The 24,960-nt window shown below is 44.7% G+C and overlaps 1 long non-coding RNA gene across 1 annotated transcript in view; it reads left to right on the top strand.

Annotated features, from left to right (window-relative positions):
• The window catches only part of LOC126283441 (uncharacterized), an 877,632-nt gene that overhangs the window by 358,358 nt on the left and 494,314 nt on the right, over positions 1 to 24,960 (top strand). The window lies entirely within an intron of this gene.

Raw genomic sequence — 24,960 nt, 5'->3', positions numbered from 1 at the left:
TTTGTAAGACTGGATGTCATGAACTGATATATATATTATGACTTTTGAACACTATTAAGGTAAATAAATTGTTTGTTCCCTATCAAAATCTTTCATTTGCTAACCATGCCTATCAGTAGTTAGTGCCTTCAGTATTTAGAATCTTTTATTCAGCTGGCAGTATTGGTGCACGCTGTATTGCAGTAGTTTGAGTAACGAATATTTTTGTGAGGTAAGTGATTCATGAAAGGTATATGGTTCAAATGGTTCAAATGGCTCTGAGGTCATCAATCCCCTTAGAACTACTTAAACCTAACTAACCTAAGGACATCACAAACATCCATGCCCGAGGCAGGATTCGACCCTGCGACCGTAGTGGTCCCGCGGATCCACACTAAAGCTCCCAGAACCGCACGGCCACACCTGCCAGCTCTGAAAGGTATAGGTTATTGTTAGTCAGGGCCATTATTTTGTTGGGATTTTTGAAAGTCAGATTGAGTGTCAGTTTAAGCACAACCATTTATAATTTTTCTAAGGGGACGTTTCACAGTTTGCTCGCAGTGTACAAGATCAGAAGGTCAGTACCTTCTGCGTCCCATTGACATGCCGGAGAGAAGGTTGCAGTGGAGAGGTGACCAACCACAGAGGTGCAGGATGGCCGCAGCATATCCGCCTGTTGACGTAGTGGCTCCGACGCAGTCAATTGCAGTTAGAGCGCCTATGTCGCCATGTCGGCGCGTGACGCGTGCTGGGGGAATGTTCGCCCGCTGCGTGTTTGCGGGACCGAGTCGCACACGAAAATAAATTTTACGGGCACAAGCGCAGGGCCACGTCGAGAATAACTTATCGCTGCCACTGGCAGCGTCCACGCCCGCCTGCACCCGTCTCGCTCAAACTTCAGCGACGCCAGAAGCCTCCGTGCTGAAGCCGCGGAGCTCTCGCATGTTCCCTGACACACGTGACGCCGACAGCTCTTCGGGAGACTACGGTGTCGACAGATGTAAAGTTCCGAGACAGTAAAGTGGCATTTCTCGTCGTAAAATGCTCCAAAGAGGGAGAGGTGACAAAAACTAAAACTACGGATGAAATGTGCCAAACATAGACAGTTCCACAAGAACGTTTACGCCTTATTGTTAAATGTAACGTCCGCAGCGACATCTCTGACAGTTGTCTCGAGTCTGTGATAGTTGAATGTCTTGTTTTGTTGGTTGCAGTTCTGGCTATTTTCACTTATTTACAGCCAGTTGAAACGATGAAAAAAATGTGCAATATTTATCAAGAAATGCCTTTTGAGGTCCGTTAAGAAGCTATTTGGTTCTAACTAGGTGCTTACAGAGAATAAAGATGCGAAATATCTCAGCAGTCTCTGTACAGCGTTGGAACAAGACAGTGGGGTGTCCACGATGGACTGGCCTGCAACATCTCCAGATGCAAATCCGAGCCGGCCGAGGTGGCCGAGCGGTTCTAGGCGCTTCAGTGCGGAATCGCGCTGCTGCAGCGGTCGCAGGTTCGGATCCTGCCTTGAGCTTGGATGTGTGTGATGTCCTTAGGTTAGTTAGGTTTAAGTAGTTCTAAGTTCTAGGGGACTGATGACCTCAGCAGTTAAGTCCCATAGAGCTCAGAGCCATTTGAACCATTTGCAAATCCGATCGGAAATGTTTGGTCATATGTTGAGATGAAGTTTGAAGGATAGCCAATACATACTTTGAGGCAGTTATCATATAAAATCATGACGATGTGGAGATCGTTACCCAGAAAATATGAAGAAAATCTCGTGAGAAACATACCAAAAAGGTGCCAAGCCATAATAGATAATGTGCCGATTGGATTAACTATTAGGTAATTGTGCAATTAGTAATAACATGTATTTTCATGTAAACATATATTTATAATAGTGTCTTTTATTTCATACAGATAACGGTGTACACTTTCTTGTGGAACTGACTGTATTTTTATAAAACTCTTCTGGGTTGTACACCACATCATACTGCAAAATAATGAGCAGGTGTTTCAGTCACTATTGCGAGTGGCCTTCGCTGGGGAAAGATTTGTTTTTTCACCTCATAAGTAAATACGCAGGCTATTCAAGAGAGTGCAGTATTCTCTGCGCAGTCAAATAGGTTTTTAGAGGATCTGTTTCTTCTGTTTGCTTTAAGATTTGACATAAAAAATGTAGAACTGAAAGGTCTGTGTATACAATTTTATAGGTCATTGTTTTTAAAAGTCTTAGGACTCGCATGTAGTATTTTTATCGTTCACTTTTGTGAACGCAGCCTCTTCAAAGGCACTGCACTGCCCGTAGACAAGTCATTTTCGCTCTGCGAAGGTATGCAGGTGTGAGGTGTTAATCACGAGCAGAGGAGCATATGAGATTGGGAGTTGCCGTGAGCTTTTACAAGAAAGGCGCAGAACATCGTGCTGAGTCTTTCCGACTCGGCAACACTCGGCACAACCAGGAGCACCTCCGAAGATGTCCAACGTAGCTTTGGACGAAAAGTCAGGGATAGAAGTGTTCCATGGATCACGGCCATACAAGCCGGAAGAATTCTCTGCAGCTGAAACATCCGATCGTGCAAGCCTTCATTGTATGATTAAACGATTCAAGAATACTAAAAACTTGAAAAAGAAGCACTGAACAGGACAGAAGGTACACTGACTATTAAAACCGGAGCATTATATCCGGGCCGCTGCGCTGCTAGCTTCATAGCGCTGCCGCAGGCGCCGATAGGTTGGCGCATGTAGCGTAGCCCGTACCTAGCGACCGGCCAGCTGCAAGTGCTTATTATGTCCCTACATGTTTACTTTGACGTTGATACTACAACAGAATATTTTATGATCTGAAGATGGCAGTAGCCGAAACCGGTAATATTGAAAAGTTTGTGTCATCAAGACGGACCTTTAAAATAAGGTTGGTTCAAATGGCTCTGAGCACTATGGGACTTAACATCTGTGGTCATCAGCCCCCTAGAACTTAGAACTATTTAAACCTAACTAACCTAAGGACATCACACACATCCATGCCCGAGGCAGGATTCGAACCTGCGACCGCGGTTCCGGACTGAGCGCCTGAACCGCTAGACCACCGCGGCCGGCTTAAAATAAGGTGCCAAAAATATGATCGCGGTCTCATTTTCAGACTTTGTCTTCAGTTCATAGGTAGGGTTGCTGATATGTGAGAACACTATCCGTGGAGAACATTTACAGCGGTTGGGAGAGCAGCTCAGCAGTTGCCTGACGATTGGTCCGTATAGTGGCCAAATCAGGGACGATTGCCATTTAGATGGTACCAAATATCCACCAGTCTAAGGTCCTGAACAACAGCTCTTAGTTCAGCACGCGGGAATATCTGTTATGGAAAAGAGGAGCGACATCTTCTGTGAAAATCGCGCGCGATGAAACCAGACGGAGTATAGACATTGGTAAGTCGGACCCCTAGCAGCGTGAGCGCCAACCCTCTGGCACTGGGGAGGTAGGAGACGTCATCAGCCAGTAGTCCCTCCTTGAGGGTGGGTAGTTTAACGAAACATGACGGGGAAGATTGTTGTGGTGACTTCTTGAACGAAGACAGTATCGAAAGCATATAACTCATGACGGGTGCATATTACATCGACACTGATGGTCGCAATTCGATATCTCCAATACCGTCTCCTCTGTGAAGGGTCGCCGTCAGCCACTGAGGTGCGAAGGCGATCCGCGAGCTGTGGCGTAATGGCTGCAGCCAACTAATACGGTCGTTGTTTACGTTCAAAAACGGTTCAAATGGCTCTAAGCACTATGGGACTTAACATCTATGGTCATAAGTCCCCTAGAACTTAGAACTACGTAAACCTAACTAACCTAAGGACGGCACACAACACGCAGTCATCACGAGGCAGAGAAAAATCCCTGACCCCGCCGGGAATCGAACCCGGGAACCCGGGCGCGGGAAGCGAGAACGCTACCGCATGACCACGAGATGCGGACGTTGTTTCCTTGTATCATGGGGTGGAGGGCGTGGGGGGGGGGGGGGGGGGGGGGAGGAGGTGCGCCTTCATGTTATTCATCTTTGGCATGCGTCTTGGGTATCGTCCACCCATGAGGTATGGACGAGCAGTGGTTGTGGGGAGGTATCGTCCATGACGAAGTATCGCGGAGTTGGAGGTGACTCTTGCAGGTGTTCGATTGCGAGCGTCAGCTCGTGGGGCGGAGACATGGCTGTGAGTGAGAAGTCGGGTGCCTCGACAGGCGCTTTGCACTCGGCGGCAGCAAGACGTCCATCTACAATGGCTGATGTCCGCAAGACACAATCATCGGAGGGCGTCCGGCATCGCTTCTTACGCTTCCACAGCGCATGTCTCTTGCGAACATGTGACTCCGTTTCACCCCGAATTTTAATCACGTTCATGAATGCTTTTCTTTTATTTCAATCCGAACATTTCGTTCTTGATATTAAGTTCTTATTGTTCCCTAGAGTTGTGGTACATGTTCCGTCTTTCTCCATAGTTTACATCTATTTTCCTTAATCTTGCACCACTTTACAGTGTCGAACTCTTTTTATAGGTCGACAACTCCTACGAAGTTATCTTAAATGTTATTAAGTCATGTTTTCATTATCAAGCGCAACGCCATAACTGCCTCTCTGGTGCCTTTACCTTTCCTAAGGGCAAACTGATGGTAATATAACAGACTCTTACGGGGTATATTTGTTGTTGGTGTTGGAAGTAGTGGCGTCGATCGCGTGGTCTTTACTCCGAAGACTCGTTTGATGCAGCTCGCCACGCTACTCTATCCTGTTCAAGTCTCTTCATCTCTGAATAACTATTGCAATTTACTTTCTTCTACATCTGCTGTTTGTATTCATGTCTTGGTCGCCCTACGATTTTTGTTTCCCCCACCCCCACTCATTCTTCCAGTGGTAAATTAGTCATTACTTGATGTCCTGGAGTGAGCCCTATCGACCAGTCCCTTCTCCTAGAAAGGTTGTGCCACAAATTTCTTTCCTTCACAATTCTATTCATTACCTCCACATTAGTTATCTGGTCTACCCATCTAATCTCGAGCATTCTTTTGTAACACAACATTTCACAAACTTCTATTCTCTTCATGTATAAACTGTTTATCGTCCCTGTTTCACCTCCATAGGTAACTACACTCCATACAGGTCACTGCAGAAAGGACTTCCTGACAGTTGAATCTGTGTTCGATATTAACAAATTTTTCTTACTCAGGAAAGGTTTTCTTGCCATTGCCAGGCTGTGTTTTATGTGCGCACTACTTCCGCCATCATCAGCTACTTTTCTGGCCAAATAACAAAACTCATCTACTACTTTAAGTGTCTCTTTTCCTAATATAATTCCCTCAACACCATCTGAAATTAATTTGCCTACACCTCTTTATCCTTGTTTTACTTTTGTTGATGTTCATCTTATATCCTCCTTTCAAGACACCGTCCATTCCGTTCAGCTGCTCCTGTAAGTAATTCGCAATCTTTGACAGAATTACAATGTCATATGCAGACCTCAATGCTTTCTCCCCGCACGTTAATTCCTACTCCAAATTTTGCTGAGGTTCCCTTTTTCTGCTTTCTCAATGTACAAATTGAGTAACATCGGAGATACGCTACAATCCTGTTGCACTCCTTCCTCAGCCACTGTTTCCCTTTCAGGCCCCTCGAATGTTATAGATGCCGCCAGGTTTCTGTACAATTATAGCTTTTTGCTTCCTGTATTTTATATCTACTAGCTTGAAAATTTAGCAAACTACACGAAAAAGTGTCTGACAGCATGGAACCAGTTGTAAGACTGATGACCTAAAAAAATACTGACCATCCTCTTGTCTACGTTACCTCTTACAAGACGGATAAATGAAATACGACTTATGATTAGATGTCGAGATATGGCTCTAGGGGAAGTTTTTTATTGATTGGGTTTGAAATGAAATTTTATGGACTCAGATTGGCGTATCAGAAGGGAGCTGTTTTTGTGACGTGGTCATGCTACCCAGGAGTCTGTTACGGTTAGGACGTGTCCACAGTTTCACTGTTCCTTCTTACTGATATCAGTGACATATTAACTCCATTTTGTCCTACCTTCACCTCTCATTTTAATAATAGGTGACATAATATTTACGCTAGAGGCCAGCAATGAGACCAAAGGCTTACTAAAGTCACTAAGACCGATCTAGATAAAAAACAGGATTTGGCATACTTCCTTGAAAATCCATCTATTGTCATGTGAAAGCAATAAAGTAAACAAAGTGCTGAGCTGTTCTCACAACCACTGTAGATCTTCTCCACGAATATTACAAATCAGCAACTATATCAATACCGACAGTTTTCTAAAATCAGTCTTTACAGGGCCTATGTGATATGTGTAGCACAAAAGTACAATCTAAAACCATACCAAATCGATGCTTCCGATTTTTGAACCTATCTTCAGACCTTTTGCTGTCTGAGTACATGTACTGCAGATTCTGATGTACACCGTGATGTAATTTCTCTGTTTATTCTGTTCTGTAGAAGTTTACAGCACTCTTCATTGGCGACAAGGTAAAGGGCTTCTATTCATCCTACTCCTTTTATAAGAATTTTACAGTTTAAAAGGAACAAAGCAGAATGAAACTATGAAACGAAGTTAGTTGTGTGGGGAAATACGCTCGAGAAAGTCCGAGACCAATTGACTCAAGACTCTGATTGATTCTACGGGGACAAAGCCACCGTGCTTCCTGTTGCGGTTTCCATTGATACACTCGACCTCGGATGAAGGTGAGACGTTACAGCATTAACCCACTTAAGAGTACACCATTTGAGAAATAGTAGAACACCGCGTGTTTAGAGCAGAAATATCTCGTGCATACTACAGCTACTCCGATATTTTGCGCCGTTGCAATTTCATAGGCTTTACGTTAGTCATGATGCAACCACGATATTACATGAATATGTGCGAGCGTAGCTTCCCGTTGCCATTGTCACCTTCAGTAAAACTTTTCCAAGTACACGACCAACGTTTCGACTACTGTTACAAGTTACAACACTTCGCAGAAGGCTATTCGTAACACTAACCGTGACGCTGATGTACATAACATGACGACACGGTCGCACACCCGGAAAAAATGTGCTAAATATTGTATAGGTACTTTATTTTCCGTATGACTTAACTTTAACAGTGGACAGTTTAATTGCTCCTTTGTTTACCATTGACACTTTTCGAGTCAAGTGTACAAGGTATGCAGTATTTATTAGTTATACAGTGCAGAATGGAAGAATAGTATACAACTAAGTACAAGAAAAATATAGGTAATAAGGTAAAGTTGTGATCAAAGTGACGTATACCAGCATATTTCGATCACCCGCTTGATTGTAACAGTGGTGAAATTTGTGAAACCGTTGTAGAGTTCATGATTTTTCTAGAAGGGAAGTCGCGACAGATGTTGTTCAGTTAACGTGTTCGGTAAATGAAGTATAGTCAGTTACGACGCAATAAATCATTCATCCAAAAAATTTGGATTGTTGCAGTTTTTAACCACGGATATAATTATTAATATAAGAGGAATACCAAACAGACGTATTTTTATCTATTGTTTGATGGCAGTGAGCCATATCTTGATTACGCACTTAATTCGTCAGATACTGAAAATATCGTAAGTGCGGTGTAGCACTACAGTGCTAGCAGTTTGATCTCGTAAGAATTAGACACAGCATTTGTTAAGATCTCGGAAAATTCTTTAATGTTAGTAAATATATTTAATGTAATAGGTTCAATGAACGCTTGTATGATTGTTACAATCATTGGTTCGTTTTACCTTGTAACACGGAGAAACGTATAGTAAACTTTCTGAAGGGTAATATTGGTCTCGCCTAACGTTTAACGGTGTATGTTAGCACTATTTTTACCCTGACTCATTTCTCTGCAAACGTTCTTATATTTTTATCAGCAGAATCTAGACCCATTGAAAGAGAAGGTAAAAATGTCAAATTAGGTGAAACACCAAGTGAATGCAGACTTTTTCAATGTTACGTGGCAGAAATGAGGTAGAGAGGCAAATACTACCCTCTTAGTGTTGGCGAGATAATATGATGAAGCATATCCTAAAAAAAATAGAAAAATAGTTGCTTGCGACACGCCTCCTGTAAATCATTACTATTTTGAAAGCATTCAGCTAAGTAAAGAAGAAAACGAAAATCCACTACTGCTTTTAATTCCTGTGACTACACTTCACAATAACTCCTACAGTTCCTTCCTGAGTGTTTTACACCTATTGAACTGTAGTTTATTTATATGAGAAGTCTCGATTCTGTAGTATTCTGTTTTCTAAATCAAAAGAAAACGTACACGCAAGTTTGAAAACACATGGTAATTCAGTCACTACAGGAAACCTGTCATTGTTACTTTCTGAATATTATTGTAATAGCTTTTTTCTTCCTTATGTTTAGCGTTTCTGGTCTCCGATGCAAACTTTAGAAGTCCCATGTTTGTTTTCAAAACTTTTCCAGATACTTTTTGATGCAGACAGTGCTAATATACAATAGCAGGGAGAATGTAACAAGTAAACAGTTTTGCAGGGCCTATTAATCAGTTTCTTACGCAGATATCAGATTTCACAGCTAGTGCAACAATTCGTGGCAAAAGTTAGAAGTAACTCAAATCAAATGTGTGTGAAATCTTATGGGACTTAACTGCTAAGGTTATCAGTCCCTACGCTTACACACTACTTAACCTAAATTATCCTAAGGACAAACACACACACCCATGCCCGAGGGAGGACTCGAACCTCCGCCGGGACCAGCCGCAGAGTCCATGACTGCGGTGCCTTAGACCGCTCGGCTAATCCCGCGCGGCTAGAAATAACTCCCTAGCAATTTACAGTTTACAGATTTAACCAAAAACATTACACGGTAACTCAAAACTATGGTCTCGTTGGTTGAAACTATCTTCCACCTACACTTTCATATTTTAAGATAATAAAGACAATTCTTTGAGACTGGAGAGAGACTCAAGATGATTAATTTATTTCTTAAATTATATGATAATTGATACTTTCAAATATAAAGTTGTGACAATGCGAGAGGAGTCATAAAGCATTATTTATCACCTTGAAGAAACCAAGCTACGACCGTGGAAGTTGGTGTAACTGTACATATTCATCTTTCAGTGGGATGCATTTCTCCCAGTGACCGCCGACGGAAACCTCGGTTTTCGAAGCCTGCAGTTTGGCCGTTTCTCCTCGAAAATGGCGACGTCGTAGCTCTGGAAATGCCAGCCGTGAAATTGTTTCTTCATACGAGGAAAGACGGGCAAGTAAGTGGGTGCCACGGTTGGAGAATACGGTGGTGAGGCAAAACGTGACAGCCTAAGGAAGCGGGACGTGTGGAGAATGAGCGGGGCCGCTGTCGTGGAGAAATGGAAGGCCCGTCCCGCAACGCTTTATCGCGTTAGAGAATTTTACCAGTACGTTCCTGTTACGGTTTACCCCCTTACGAGCATAATCTGTTAGGACCACGCCATGTCAGTCGCGGAAAGAAGCATCACTTCGCCTTTTTCGACGGTGGTGAGTCAACATGTTCACTGATTGATTTGCTACTTTGTCTCGTCCACCTCCGTAGCGTAGCGATAGCCTTTCCGCCTTTCACGCAGGGGGGGGGGGGGGGAGGGGGAATTCCCGGCAGGGGACTGGGTGTTGTGTGTCCTTCATCATCATTTTCATCATCACTGACCCGCAAGTCACCGGCGTCAAAACAAAAGGACTTGCAATACGGCGGCCGAACTACCTCGCATGGGGCCTCCCTGCCAACAATGCCATACGCTCTTTTCCATTTTCCTTTGTCTCGTGGCCATAGTGATAAACCCAACAGTTGTACCTGACGATTAGGCAGCTAAAGAAAAGTATGAAAAATGGTTCAGATGGCTCCAAGTACTATGAGACTTAACAGCTGAGGTCATCAGTCCCCTAGAACTTAGAACTACTTAAACCTAACTAACCTAAGGACATCACACACATCCATGCCCGAGGCAGGATTCGAACCTGCGAACGTAGCAGTTGTACGGTTCCGGACTGCGCGCCTAGAACCGCGAGACCACCGCGGCCAGCAGCACGACGGTATGGACTTCTACATTTATATCTGGATGTATACAGCGCAAGCCACTTTGTAATGTGCTGCGGAGGGGACTTCTTGTATCACTATAACTTCTCCCTTTTCTGTTCCGGTGACAAATGGTTCCTGGGAAGTACGATGGCCTGTAAGCCTCCCTGTGGGCTCAAATCTCTCTAACCTTATTTTCCTGGTCTTACAGCGAGATATTCGTAGGAAGAAACAATATATCTGTTGACTCTTCTAGGGAGGTACGCCTCAGAATCTTAACAGTAAACTACATCCCATAACGCCTCTCTTGTAACGTCTGCCACACGATTTGTCTGAGCACCCCTTGACCGTTTCGCAGGTACTACACGAAACTCGCTCCTCTGTCTTGGATCTTCTCCATTTCGTCTATCAACCCTATCTGGTACGGGTCCGATACTGGCGAGCAATATTCAAGTATTTATCGAACGGAGGTTTCGTTCATGAACTATATTGCCTAAGGAGTCTTCCAGTGAATCTCGGTCTGGCCTCTGCCTTTTCGGTGATTAGTTTTACGTGGTCGTTCCACTTTAAATGGCTCCGTTCGCATAGTCCTAGACTCAAGTGATTGTTCTGCAGCCTTGTGGTTAAACAATAATGAGTCATTGTGTCTGTGTGTACGCTGTGCGTTACATTTGTTTATGTTGAGGATCAATTGCTACTCCGTGCATCAAGCGTTGATCCTCTGCAGGTCTTCCTCATTCCGCTGCAATTTTTCTAGCGTTGCGACTTTTCTGTATACAATATTTTCACCCGCATCATCCACCAAAACCTCGTGAAACTTCTAACTTCTGTCGTAGTCTGTTGTGTTAATCATATACGTGAAAAGTAATGAATATACAACACACCTTTGGGGTACGTCCCGAAGATACTTTTTCGTCTGAATATTACGTACTGAAATGCATGGTGATTTAAAAATGGTTCAAATGGCTCTGAACGCTATGGGACTTCACTTGTGAGGTCATCAGTCCCCTAGAACTTACAACTACTTAAACTAACCTAAGGACATCACTCACACCCATGCCCGAGGCAGGATTCGAACCAGCGACCGTAGTGGTCGCGTGGTTCCAGACTTTAGCGCCTAGAACCACTCGGCCTTCCCGACCAGCCAGGTAGATCTGCAACAAATTGACGCGTGGTGGAGGGAGTGGCAATTGAATCTCAATGTAGACAAGTTCTATATCCTGCGAATACATAAAAAGAAAGATCCTTTATCATTTAGCTACAATATAGCAGGTCAGCAACTGGGACCAGTTAATTCCGTAAATTATCTGGTAGTATTCTTTAGGAGTGATTTAAAATGGAATGAACATATGATATTAATCGTCGGTTGCAAGATTCCTAAGGAAATGCAGTCCGAAAACAAAGGAAGTAGGTTACAGTACACTTGTTCGCCCACTGCTTGAATACTGCTCACCGGTGTGGGATCCGTACCAGATAGGGTTAATAGAAGAGATAGAGAAGATCCAACGGAGAGCAGCACGCTTCGTTACAGGATCCTTTAGTAATCACGAAAGCGCTACTGAGATGACAGATAAACTCCAGTGGAAGACTCTGCAGGAGAGACGCTCAGTAGCTCGGTACGGGCTTTTGTTAAAGTTTCGAGAACATACCTTCACCGAAGAGTCAAGCAGTATATTTCTCCCTCCTATGTATACCTCGCGAAGAGACCATGAGGATAAAATCAGAGAGATTGGAGACCACACAGAGGCATACCGACAATCCTTCTTTCCACGAACAATACTAGACTGGAATAGAAGGGAGAACCGATAGAGGTACTGAAAGTACCCACCGCTTGCGGAGTATGGATGTAGATGTAGATGAACTTTCACCTTTTCGGAGTGGTGGTTAATTGTATAACTACTGTTAGTGTACAGTATAACTATTTTAAAATTAAATGCTGTTTTGTCGAAAATTAACATTTTGAGATCTGCCCGTATACAAAATGTAGATTAATTCTTTCAGTGAATAACACAGCAAGGAGCCCTATTGAAAATGCTATTTACTTTTTTGTCCATTTTGATGCGAACAACCATCTGAAGATGAACCTGTCTGTTTGAGGTCTGTTACGCTGCTGTTCACTTAAATAAACAGCATTATCAGAAGTGGCTGCTTCCTGTCCTATCCATTGAAAGAATCAATCTATATTTTAAAATTTCATTTCAGTGCCGAGAACTCTTAAATAGTATTTAGCATATGATTTGAAGCTCGCGCCAGCAGACTCATAAAATGCCTTTTTAAATAAGATATAAGCGGTAACTAATAAGGACCACTCAAGTGTTAGATAAATTGCCATCTTAATAACAGTTTGTGGATGCTGCTAATTTGTTTCCAGCGCCTGGACTGCTCCTAAGCTCTCTGCCGCTTCTGTTAATGGAGTTCTGGATAATCTGTAGTCAGCAGTTAGACGACGCGGAGTGCATTCTAGCGTAACGTACAAGTTATTTCTGAGAGACGTCTGGCTCAAACTCATCAGAACTTCCTCCAGCAAGTATTTCTTCGTCTCCGTCGTAGCGCAGTGAATTTATGACAATGTTTTAACCCATACGTGTCTGTCAGCCACTTGGTTTCAGTTACGAGAACAAGTTAATCGAAGTCGCAAGTAAGCATAATAAAGCAAAATTTCCAAAACTCCTTCATTTCATATACAAACGTTCGCTCGACGAAATATCCGTACTAAAAGACTAGAAAGTTGCACAGGTCACACCAACATTTAAGAAAGGCAGTAGGAGTAATCCACTAAATTACAGGCCGATAACGTTAACGTCGATTTGCAGCAGGATTTTAGAACATATATTGTGTTCGAACCTTATGAATTACCTCGAAGAAAACGGTCTGTTGACCCACAGTCAACATGGGATCTATTGACACACACTCAAATTAGTTTTAGAAAACATCGTTCTTGTGAAACACAACTAGCTCTTTATTCACATGAAGCGTTGAGTGCTATTGACAAGGGATTTCAGATCGATTCCGTATTTCTGGATTTCCGGAAGGCTTTTGACACTGAACCACACAAGCGGCTCGTAGTGAAATTGCGTGCTTACGGAATATCGTCTCAGTTACGTAGCTGGTTTTGTGATTTCCTGTCAGAGAGGTCACAGTCGTGGTAATTGGCGGAAAGTCATCGGGTAAAACAGAAACGATTTCTGGCGTTCCCCAAGTTAGTGTTATAGGCCCTTTGCTGTTCCTTATCTATATAAACGATTTTGGAGATAATCTGAGCAGCCATCTACGGTTGTTTGCAGACGACGCTGTCGTTTATCGACTAATAAAGTCATCAGAAGATCAAAACAAACTGCAAAACGATTTAGAAAAGATATCTGAATGGTGCAAAAAGTGGCAGTTCATCTACTAAGGAGACTGCCTACACTACGCTTGTCCGTCCTCTTTTAGAATGCTGCTGCGCGGTGTGGGATCCTTACCAGATAGGACTGACTGAGTACATCGAAAAAGTTCAAAGAAAGGCAGCACGTGTTGCATTATCGCGAAATATGGGAGAGAGTGTCCCAGAAATGATACAGGATTTGGGCTGGAAATCATTAAAAGAAAGGCGTTTTTTGTTGGGACGGAATCTTCTCACCAAATTCCAGTCACCAACTTTCTCCTCCCAATGCGAAAATATTTTGTTGACTCCGACCTACATAGGGAGGAACGATCACCACTATAAAAGAAGGGAAATCAGAGCTCGTATGGAAAGATATAGGTGTTCATTCTTCCCGCGCGCTATACGAGATTGGATTAATAGGGAATCGTGAAGGTTGTTCGATGAACCCTCTGCCAGGAACTTGAATGTTATTTGCAGAGTCTCCATGTAGATGTAGATTTCGAGCCAGTATTATGATTGTGCCGACAAAACCGAACACAATACAAATTTTTCATTCAGGTTGTTAGCATTTGTAATGTAGAGAGCAGTCGAGACTATTAGGCTCACGTACAATTCAGAGGACAATGGTTATCGTACAGTCTTCATTCACAATATCTGAGCATTGTTTACGATGGCTGTTAGGCTTTGAAATGTCTGGACAAGCCAGAGAAACCTGCAGTGGTCGAGCATCGTTTCAGTTTGGGGCACAATATCGATTGCAAAAATACCAAAACTTTTTCATCGACATGTTTATACTGGGATAATGCGGTCATGAAGCATTGGAAATTCGCAGCGTGACGAATCGTGCCAACGGACTCCAGCTTAGCCTGGCGTGGGTTCCAGCGCTGGCAATATTAAAGTCACATTGTCTATAGAGGGAAACTGTTGGTCATACAACGGACGGCGCTTCGGTGGTGACTTAAATATTCAGACCACCGTTCAGGGGTATTGTCACACGCCAGCTCGGACGCTTATTTCGCCACAGAAGACTGTGGGGTGGCCAACTTTAGCGCACAGTGTTAACGGCGGCCTTTTACGCCGAAGCCCTTGGTTCACCAACCGGCAGGTGACGCAGCTGTGCTTACCGTTACAGTTAGGAATTTTTCGTTATTGGTCACCAATTATGATTCCATCAAGCTTGCGTGTTTCCTACTTGGTTTGGCATAAATAAGACACTTCAGTCGTAACTCAGCAGTGTGTTGTTCACATCTGACGATGAAGGCCAGTTACGCCGATGAAATTTTGGGGCAATTGCGCAACGACACTCGAACTCTCCACCGAGAACCATTTCTACAATTGGATGGTCTAGAAAGCCTAAAGCAAAACTCTCCAAGACATGTTTGGAGAACTGCAGCAAAAGTAGAACAGGTAATATTGTGAGCTTGTGGGTGCTGTCATTCTGCGCAACGGATTAATCTGAGATGTACCCTTTACCCTGTGGCTCCTGCAATATGCAATTTCCACCCCCACACTACTAAAAATTGTGAAACAAATATATCTTCACAGAAGCTATAGCCGCTGGCAACCTAGTTCTTCAGTCTGTCTTTCCAGATAAGTTTTAGGCTCAGTATTGTCTCATCCATTCCTGCCTTTCTTCAGAACCCAAACCGATCTTCACCACGGTGGGCTACTAGCGGTATCTGCGTGATCGAGCTGTCCACTGGTGTAGAGCCGGTCCGTACTGTCCAACGGGCACAATATTTCGGCTATCAAACATGTCTCCATCTTCAGGTGCGCTCAGGGTCTGAGCTCCTGAGGGCGCGCGCCAGACTAATACCTCCCGCCCCCGAGGAACTATCTCCGCGGTCCACACCCGTAGTCACACGTCGGCGGTCACGGAGACTGCGTTCTTCTGTTTCACTACTCCACGTCAAGTTCCAATAGTTTCCAGTTAGTTATCTCAGTACCTCAGTGACTTTCCCCTGCCACGCCGCAGCCATCCGAAGAACTGTGTGCATATGTGCGCTCTTAAGCCTTTTGTGTGACTACGATGATGTATTCCGCCATCAAGGGCACTATTGTGTAGAATCATGCTGTACTTCAAGCTCGTATAGACAAGGCTGGGTAAATGTGCCGTGAGATGAGATATTCTTAGCATTTAGCTGTCGTACACCTGCGCGTTTTGTGGCGGATCCTGGAAGCGGCTGAATACTTGCTTCCTGGAGGCGGGCTCCACTGAGAGACTGCGTAGGTGGTGGTCCTCTTTCCCGGAAACGCTTGTGCATCTGCTCTGGTCGCTAATTCCAGCTCAGCTCGCAGCCCGGGCTCTTAGCGCCGACCGCGTGTAATCACATTTGGTGGTCACTCCAGTCCTAATTGACGTCCCGTTGCGAATCTTCCGAGGGACGATAGCGCGCATTCGGGCGTTTGCGCTTTCTCTGTCGTGAATTTTGCGCTCCGGTGTCCACTGGCTGAGTGCTTCCGTGTCACACTTCAAACCCACTGATCCAGAATTCCGTGTTTCGCGGAATACATTTGACACAGCTCAACGCTGTCGTTTCGTGGATGCAATATGGGCTTGCGGTTTATTGGGCCTGCTCTGTGATTGATTATGAACTCATTCGTAGATGTTGCACAACTCACAAAATACACGGAAAGTAAGCAGAAGTAATTAACATTGAATTGTAGTAGGATTTTGGAATATGCAGGGCCATTGTAAATGATACATTCATTTTAATAGTTACATATTTTTCGAAATATTACAATTACAATTGATGCCTGAATAGAACCGTAAACTCACGGAGTTTGCATTGTGCTACCACATAGCGGAACGACTGCAGTGTCTTGATAAAATGGCGACAAAGCAGGAAAGTCGATCAAGTATAGCGGATGCAGTCGTAGAGATGGTGAGGGGAAGTTTCTAACGCAGTAAAAAATAAATAAATAAATAAAAATCCAGTGCAAGCCACGAACTTGGACTACCTCAGCAATCTCTATTTCGATTTCAGACTGTCATGCAACAGTTACAAGCGGAAGAGATTATCAACGGCGCCACCAGTTTTGTATCACAACGAAGGACGCACTTGAGGATAACCAACATTTCACCTCCAAGTTGATATTCAGTGATGGAACAATCTTACGTTTATCCGGATAGGTTAATCTCCACAATATGAGAGTGACAGGCACTGAAAATCCCCATGCAGACTTGGGGTATGAACGAGATTCGCCGAAGTTTAATTTTTCTGTGCAATGTCACACACGAAGTTATAAGGGCCGCTTTCCTTCCATGAGAAGACTACGACGGGTACGTGTTGCCTTGATATGTTTCCACAACTGATGATTTTGAGCCTTTCCTCTTACAACAAGACAGGGCATTCTGTCATTGGAGCATCGATGTACGACGCTACCTATACTATGAACTTCCGCATCGATGGATTGTATGCAGTGGTGAATGAGAATGATGTGGCTCTGTTCGCCTAACGCAACTCCTTGTGACTTTTTCCTGTGGAGTACATTAAGGGTCGTGTTTACGCACCGCCACTGCTACGAACACTGGAGCAGCACAAATAACACGTTAATGCCGCCGCGACCACAATTGTCAGGATGTTGCTACATGCCCTGTGATTCATTTATTCCAAACATGTATGTCCATCTCCTCGTCTTCCGTCTAATTCCATCTCTTCCACTACCTATCTTCGTTAGTCTCCTCCACCCCTTCTCTCTGCCGATCTCCTCTGCCCCCTCATCCTGTCCATCTTCACCCTTTCCTTTTCGTGTCCACCTCCTCCTGTCTTCCCTCTCGGTCCTACTCTTCTTCCCTTGCTTTGCCAATCTTCTCCTCCTCCTCTGGCTCTGTATCTACTCCTGCACTATCCGTGTGCCTGTCCCTTCTTCCCTCTGTCACTGTCCATCTCTTGTTCTTTCCTTTCTCTGTCCATCTCCTCCACTCCTTTGTCCATTTGCCCCTGCCCTCTCTCTGTCCGTTACCCCCTCCCCTATCTCTGTCCAGCTTCTGCTCTTGTCTGTGCCTATCTCCTTCTCACCTCTTGCTATCTGTCCATCTGCTCCTACTACCTTCGTCTATCTCCTCCTTCCCCCTTGTATGCTGTCCATCTCCCGCTCCTATCTGTGCCTATCACCTTCTTGCCCCTTGATGTCTGTCCATATCCTTGTCCTCTCTTCCTTCTCTATACACTACTGGACGTACCTGCAAAATTATATCTGTACAGTGCAAAACTGAGAGATGGGACGGCATAAACATTGAGCTGTGTGAAAATGAAACTGCAGGACGAAATTCGGTAGACATACGGGGCTGCAATATGTGCACAAATACGCGTGAATTACATTAAAAATGTGTGCATATGTGAGCAAAGCCTCATCCTATACCCCTGGATCGATTCTAATCAAATTTGGTGCCCATAGTAGTGGAAAGAAATACTGTTGTGGTTGAATCACCAGCCTCCTATTGAGTATGATAACATGGTGAGAGAAGGGAGATTGACGAAATGGAGAGAGATCGAGGAGGAAGGACAAGATAGGCACAGATAGAAAGAGGACAGAGATGGAGGGGAATGGACAGAGGGAGGGGAGACGAGGAGATGGCAGAGAAAGGAAAGAGGTGCAGATGGACAGAGAGAGAGAAGGTAGGGAGATGGACACAGAAAGGAAAGCGGAGGAGGGTGGAGACGGACAGAGAGGGAGGAGGAGGAAAAGCACTCCGTCTTCAGGCCACAAGGCCCATCCGACCGCCGTGTCATCCTCAGGTGAGGATGCGGATAGGAGGGGCGTGTGGTCAGCACACCGCTCTCCCGGTCGTTATGGTGGTTTTCTTTGACCGAAGCCGCTACTAGTCGGTCGAGTAGCTCCTAAATTGGCATCACGAGGCTGAGTTCACCCCGAAAAATGGCAACAGCGTATGGCGGCTGTATGGTCACCCATCCAAGCGCCGGCCACGCCCGACAGTGCTTAACTTCGGTGATCTCACGGGAACCAGTGTATCCACTGTAGCAAGGCCGTTGCCTTAGGAGGAGGAAGAGATTCATTTTTTAGATCAGTGCGATTGTCGGGCGAATCAGTCAAATCCGAGTACATTTTTAAGAACTTAATTTAATTTAATGTAAAGTTTGGCGATGTTTAGCGCTCCACTGTCTTGTGAAATGCTGAATTATTGCAATCGCAAACTTCTACTAGTCTCCAAATAACGATTCCACTGCAAACATTGAACTGTTGTAGATAGGTAATTGGGATATCACAGTAGCTCGTACAAATTTTTAACTTACCATAACGCTACTGGACGAATCTTTCTTGTTACGATATCCATAATTAGAAGATATCATAACAGTACACAGCACAATAAACGGCTGCACTTGCGTTAAATTTAACTACAAGCAACAAAATAGCAACTGAGCGCAAGTAAGACCAACAGTGTACAGTAGTTGGTCTTCGCTAAAGTAAGGATGGGCGACAGCTCTATATATTGACGGTGTAAATCTATCGATAGTCTTGTTCATGATCGATAGGGGTATCCCCATCATTAGATCCGAGAAATATCTATTTTTTTTTTCGCACCGCATTGGAAAAATAGGACATTTCCAAGACTGTGAGCGCAGCGAGGGAGGTCGCGATCCGCCACTGCCGACTGCGCAGTATGTTCGGCCACAGCATCTGCCTCTAGCCCCGTCCCCCTGCCCCCTTAGACCCGGTGCGCCGCCCCGGGTCGTGAGCAGTAAGCACGCAGTAGCTGGCAGCCGGCAGTCGCTAGCCGCACACGTGTCCGCCCGCCGGTGGGCGGCGGTGGCGTGTTTGCCATTCCCGAGTCGCGCCGCGCCGCGCCGCGCCGCGCCTGTGTCACGCCCAATCAATAGCACCAAGCCGGTCGCGGGCGGTGGGCGGCGGTGGGCGACGCTGGCGTCCCGTCCCGTCCCATCCCGCGGCTGCACGTGCCGGCCACACGCCACAGCGTGCCGGCGGCCAAGACGTACGGCGTCTGCCAACACACTGTCGACCTTGCGCTGCCTGGCAGCACACGCGCCAGGCGGCAGAAGACGTAACAACTCGAAGTAACGCGGTTACTACAAACAGTTCAGCAGTTTCTGAAACCCAAATATCTACGCATTTATATCCTAGAGGATGTCTCCCGCTGAACTAGACGAAACATTAGCCAGAGACATATGCCTCGAACCACCTTACAACATCCGACGATAGATCGGAAAAGTAAGGCACAATAAGTTTTTGCTGCCCTAGTATTGCAACAGGGAAGTCGAAGTTTTAGGACGATATACACTACTGGCCATTAAAATTGCTACACCAAGAAGAAATGCAGATGATAAACTGATATTCATTGGACAAATGTATTATACTAGGACTGACATGTGTTTACATTTTCACGCAATTTGGGTGCAGAGATCCTGAGAAATCAGTACCCAGTACAACCACCTCTGACCGTAATAACGGCCTTGATTCGCCTGGCATGGATCAAACAGAGCTTGGATGGCGTGTACAGGTACAGCTGCCCATGCAGCTTCAACACGATACCACAGGTCATCAAGAGCAGTGAGTGGAGTATTGTGACGAGCCAGTTGCTCGGCGAACATTGACCAGAAGTTTTCAGTTGGTGAGAGATCTTGAGAATGTGCTGGCCAGGGTAGCAGTCGAACATTTTCTGTATCAAGAAAGGCCGGTAAAGGACCTGCAACATGCGGTCGTGCATCATGTTGATTAAATGGTTTCGCAGGAATCGAATGAAGGGTAGAGCTACGGGTCGTAACACATCTGAAATATAACGTCCACTGTTCAAAGTGCTGTCAACGCGAACAAGAGGTGACCGAGACGTGTAACCAATGGCACCCCATACCATCACGCCGGGTGATACGCCAGTATGGCGATGACGAATACACGCTTCCAATGTGGGTTCACCGCGATGTCGCCAAACACGGATGCGACCATCATGATGCTGTAAACAAATCCGTCATCCAAAAAAAAAAAAGCGTTTTGTCATTCGTGTACCCAGATTCGTCGTCGAGTATAACATCGCATGCGCTCCTGTCTGTGATGCAGCGTCAAGGGTAACCGCAGCCATGGTCTCCAAGCTGATAGTCCACGCTGCTGCAAACTTCGTCCAACTGTTCTTGCAGATGATTGTTGTCTTGCAAACGTCCCCATCCGTTGACTCAGGGATCCAGACGTGTCTACACGATCCGTTAGAGCCATGCGGATAAGATGCCTGTCATCTCGACTGCTAATGATACGTGGCCGTTGGAGTCCAGCACGGCGTTCCGTATTACCCTCCTGAACCCACCGATTTCATATTCTGCTAACAGTCATTGGGTCTCGACCAACGCGAGCAGCAATGTCACGATACGATAAACCGAAATCGCGATAGGCTACAATCCGACCTTTATCGGAGTTGGAAACGTGATGGTACGCATTTCTCCTCCTTACACGAGGCATCACAACAACGTTTCACCAGGCAACGCCGGACAACTGTTGTTTGTGTATGAGAAATCGGTTGAAAACTTTCCTTATCTCAGCACGTTGTAGGTGTCGCCACCGGCGCCAACTTAGTGTGAATGCTCTGAAAACTAATCATTTGCATATCACTGCATCTTCTTCCTGTCGGTTAAATGTCGCGTCTGTAGCACTTCATCTTCGTGGTGTAACAATTTTAATGGCCAGTAGTGTAGTTTCAAGTTTGTGCTACAGAACGTATTTTATTTTCATGTGGAGCTCTAGCGAGAGAAGTCTGAACTAGGAAAAAAATGGGGCGTATGTTACTGCCGGCAACAGGTAATTCCATATTTGTGGGCCAAAGGGCATAAGCTGAACGAAATTGATAGGCATATGCGAGGTGTGTACTGGCACAGCGTATCAATATCTTCAGATGACGTGTATTCTTCCAAAAAGGCCGTATGAACCTCAGTGATTCGCCTCGCTCCGGGCGACCAGTAACAGTTGCTACCCTGGCGAATGCCGTAGCCACTGAGGCATCATTGTGAACGACCGGCGTGTGCAACTGCGAACCTTATCACAGTAGTTCAACATTTCCTATGGCGAGGTGTACGATATTCTCGATGATCGCTGAAATTTAGCGAAGTTAGTACTCGCTGGGTGCCTAAGAAACTGACAGACAATCACAGTTTGATGGCAAGTTTGGCTCGATTTAAGCGTCACGCCACACAAGGCATGACTTTCTGAAGGGAATCGTCACTGGTTATGAGTCGTGGGATTACCACTACGTGCCCAAAACCGAGGAGGTCTCTATGGTTCCTCAGTGCGAACTGCAAAGGAACTTAACCATGATGTGGGGACCTATGACCGTCGCAGTCTGGTCCCTTGAATCCCCCAAACCAACCAACCAACCAACCTTAACCATGATGTGAGAAATGGCACCTCGGTATTGTTACATACATGGTAACACGTGAAGGCGGAGAATGCCTATGACATACGGTTGTGCCCTCAGACTTCTTTCAGCGGCTACCAGGTGACCTGAAGTCTTAGCAGATGTCTGCTCATACACTGACGCCAAGAGTAACTCTACTGTGCCTCTCCAGAGCCCTGGAAGCCTGGGACCTCTCCTCATGTTGCCTCCCTACTCGCAAACGATGGTCATACGAGGTATTGCAGAGCTGTCATGCATCACTGAACACGGTGTGACGCCATTTACCAATAGTCCGGTCACAGCATCACTCCAAACGCAGATGTTCGTGTTGTAGCGTTACCGGTAGCCTACGCATGGAACAATAATACGCTAGTCCGTCTGCTGCTGGTCTTCGATCAATGGTGCAAAGTGATACAGAATGTAACAGGGAGTCAGTTACTTGTTGCTGGGTGCCAGACACGGATATGAAGGGGTTACGATGTGCTTGTTGCACAGTACGGCGATGCTCCATTGTGGTGGTCAGACCTTGACACTGAATATGCCTTCCCTTTCTAAAGTCAGTTCATCCACCAGTCCTAACAACTTTTTCGGTGTGACCAGATTCCAGTACTCGTCTTCTGTCCTAAATTATTTAAATTTGGACAAAGTGAAGAAGGCCTAACTGAATTAATTTGTTCTTAGCATTTTGATGTTATTGAAGTTCTGAGCGGTGTCTTCCAGGCTGCTGTTGCTGCTTCTTGAGCAAGTTTACAAAAATAGGTTGTGGTAAGAGGTTCGACTCTTGTCTTTAAATAAAAAGTCTTGGCCATGATCTTATTTTCCATCATATGGTTTAATTCCAAATTCTGATACACTTCCAATACTGGTTACAATATACATCTGTATTAGTGACGACCACAGTTCCTAGAGCGACCCTCAAAATACGTCCACTTCCTACCATCCGTGACAACCAAGTGCATCGTCTGCCTCGGGACGTCAAAGACCTCATGCAACCTCCAGGATCTGGGTGAAATTGTTACTCTGGATTTTGTTTGCAATCTTTGACACAGGTTCATTCTATTACAAAAACTAGAAAAATGTGAAACTTACAGTTTGAGAACAATACTTACGGTTACTATTGGTAGTATTTATGAGAGTATGATGTTTATATTGTGTTGACAATGGTATACTTAATTTGACTTCGGCATGTTTTCCACTCTGACTGTCGAAGAGGTCTTTTCCTACATATAGGCTACACTTGTTTTATGTTCCACATCAGGATTTACAAATAACAAAAGTAATTTTGATTTGAACAGTTTTCTGAACCAATAACATTTTTTAAATTTAAAATAACGACGCAATTTTCATATTTCAAATTTCGTTATTTTCTATTTGGGATAGAACTGACAGAAACTACAAAGCATTTCGGTGTCTCTGACCCCATAAGTTTTTGGATTAGACATAAAGTTCCAAAAGGTAATTTAATTACTTACTTAAAATTATTGCACAACTTGTAATTGTCATCATTTGCTTTGTTACTGAAATTAACATGGATAACTCTATGATGTTAGCGTTCAGAGGTTTTTTTACATGTAAAATACATTTTCTCTGTTCAAAAAATTTGAATTTCTTGGTAATTTGGTTGTTGCAAATTTGGTCGCAAGTCTACATTGAAGATAATTTTCGAGAATCTATAAAATCCACCCTATATATCTTGTCTATAGAACATATAGGGTGTCTACAAATGTTATCCGTCGAAATGATAAATGAACAGTTTGAACACACTGGTAAGATTAACTAGGAAGTTTTACAGAATCTACGGATGCCATCGCCAAAATGTTACACCTTTCGTTCTTTTGCAATCCAACGTCGCGCCATTGTCACATCTGCATGGCCCACGAATCTAGATATCACTCGATTAGACCAGAAGGTGAAATGGAGACCCACAAGGAGGCTCCATTCAAACTCTTGTCAGGTGCTCGCAACGCTTTCTCATACCAGTACTCAGCATCTCCGTGTCCTTCAGTTATCACTCCACGTCTGGCGCTATTCACATCCTTCCTACCTGCCACAGACAATTTCAGTTCTTAATCACTTACATAGCTGCCGATTGTGTGTACTTTTACGACGTTACATACGACAGTGCCTTCTGGGTGCTTTACATTTTTTGTCTGGCAGTATACTTAGAAAACATTACTAAGTAATGTTTTCCCTGATATGCACAGAAAATTGCTGGATGTACTTAGCTGGTGCTAAGTTGATTTTTAAATAGTTCTTCACAATGAGTCTGTCTGCTACTTCTAAATATTATTCTTGCAGCCCTTTTCTGCAGAACGAAAATTATGTGGTGTTTTGTGCTTAAGATCCCCAAAAAAGGATCCCACAACTAAGAACTGAGTGTAAATAGGAACAGTTTGTCATCGCAAGACAGTGGCTGTTACAAATGAAGTAAGTCAAAGAGGATAACATGTTGCTGAGCGATATTTTGAAGACTATCGACAAAGAAAATATCCCTGCTCGATTGGTTGAGTGGTTCTTTCACAAACCCAGCTCCCACCAGGGTGTTGGTGCTCCAGATTCCGCCGCCTATCCATCCAGATTTTTCGTTTCCAGTGGTTTCCATAATGTGTTACGGCAAATTCAGGGACGGTAACATTGTGAAGAAAACCGTCTACCACTTCCCTCCAATCCAAACATCAGGTCCCTCCCCAATGGGCACACTGTCGACGGCGCGTTAATCCTAAACTTCTTCCAGAAAGTCGCCATAATGCTTGCGCTCTTCTCAGTAACTACGACGCGCTCATACGTCGCAATTGAAACTCGGAAAACTCCTCTCAGAATTGAATCCCGCATTTAATAAATACTCCTCCAAAAAAGCGTTTCTATCGACCAGGAAAAATAAAACGGATTTTGATTCGCAGTGCTTCTGAATGGCGTGCGCAAGGAGTCTTCAACCTTCACTGCCCGCAACGCAGCAGCTGTAAATAGCCGCGTCAAGTATTGAGCAATTCGGCACTTGTGACAGAGGGAGGAGTCCTGGAGGGGCGTTGAGAAATTTATATCCGGGAGGCCTGCCGCTGTTCTAATTACGACCGCCTTGCCATTTGACCGCATGTCTGCGAATTGAGTGTCCTGCGCTTCTGCTGCCTAACGACTTCCAAATGGTTCAAATGGCTCTGAGCACTATGGGACTTGACAGCTTAGGTCGTCAGTCCCTTAGAACTT

This window comes from Schistocerca gregaria, chromosome 1 (assembly GCF_023897955.1).
Source record: "Schistocerca gregaria isolate iqSchGreg1 chromosome 1, iqSchGreg1.2, whole genome shotgun sequence".
NCBI lineage: Eukaryota > Metazoa > Arthropoda > Insecta > Orthoptera > Acrididae > Schistocerca > Schistocerca gregaria.
Note: the sequence above shows the minus strand (reverse complement) of the source record. Positions and strands in the feature narration are given on the sequence as shown.